Source organism: Rhinolophus ferrumequinum, chromosome X, assembly GCF_004115265.2.
Source record: "Rhinolophus ferrumequinum isolate MPI-CBG mRhiFer1 chromosome X, mRhiFer1_v1.p, whole genome shotgun sequence".
In the NCBI taxonomy this organism is placed as follows: domain Eukaryota; kingdom Metazoa; phylum Chordata; class Mammalia; order Chiroptera; family Rhinolophidae; genus Rhinolophus; species Rhinolophus ferrumequinum.
In genome coordinates this window covers 116,330,025-116,330,921 of record NC_046284.1, presented here as the reverse complement: position 1 = coordinate 116,330,921, position 897 = coordinate 116,330,025, and the positions used below count along the sequence as shown (strand labels likewise).

At 39.1% G+C, this 897-nt stretch overlaps 1 non-coding gene across 1 annotated transcript; it reads right to left on the bottom strand.

Annotated features, from left to right (window-relative positions):
• Positions 1 to 499: 499 nt before the first annotated feature.
• Positions 500 to 573, bottom strand: TRNAT-GGU (transfer RNA threonine (anticodon GGU)). The gene has a single exon. It is a non-coding gene; the product is annotated as a tRNA-Thr (tRNA).
• Between the last annotated feature and the right edge of the window lie 324 nt (positions 574 to 897).

Below are 897 nucleotides of genomic sequence, written 5' to 3'. Positions count from 1 at the left end.
AAGCTAGTAGTAGTTATTCAGACACCAAATTGTCAATTGTGCGACCTCTTTCCACGCTGGCCGTTTCCCAGGGCTCATTATGAGAAAGGTTGTTGTTTCTCTCTCCCGAATGAATGCAGCTTTTGAACACGCTTTTCTAGTTACATTTGGTCCCAGCGCCGATGGATTATTTTAACCATGATCTCCTAATGGGAAACTCGCTCACTTTCTTCCCAGAGAAAGAGCTGCCTTGTGATAATTATAGTGGTTTTAAAAACCCCAGGATATGTGGTGTTTTGAAAGGAAAGAGATGAAGTCTTTGGCATAACAACAGAGAAATAATTTCCCTTTGGTCCCTCTTTGTCCCTTTTCTTATGTTTTCAGTGAAATGGTGAAAAGAAACCAGAAAGAAATGTTCATGTTGCAGTTTCATATTTTGTATCATATGTGATAACCCAAATCAGTTTTTTTCCTAATTTTTTAATTTAATTTTTTATTTTAAGGAGGGTGCAGCTCACGGTGGCCCATGCAGGGATTGAACCGGCAACCTTGGTGCTACCAGCACCACGCTCTAACCAACTGAGCTAACTGGCCACTCCCTGAAAGCAATTCTTTATGGTATCTCATTTAATTATATCCAGAATTGATAACAAATGACTGCAGGATGTGGCCCATTTAGTTCCGGAAGGCAGTAAAGGCAAGAAAAAAAATGTTGCCATAAATTGTATCAATAAAGTTATATTAAAAAGTTATCTGTTTTTGAATCTCCACTCTATAGTACAAAGGAACATGGAAAATCAGCAAGAGACTTGACAAATCTGAAAGAAATCGATGCTGACCCTTAACCTTCTGCCCATGTCTCCAAGGACATGCATGCTAATGTAAATAAATCACCGAAGCAGATCTGTGGAGTGCCTT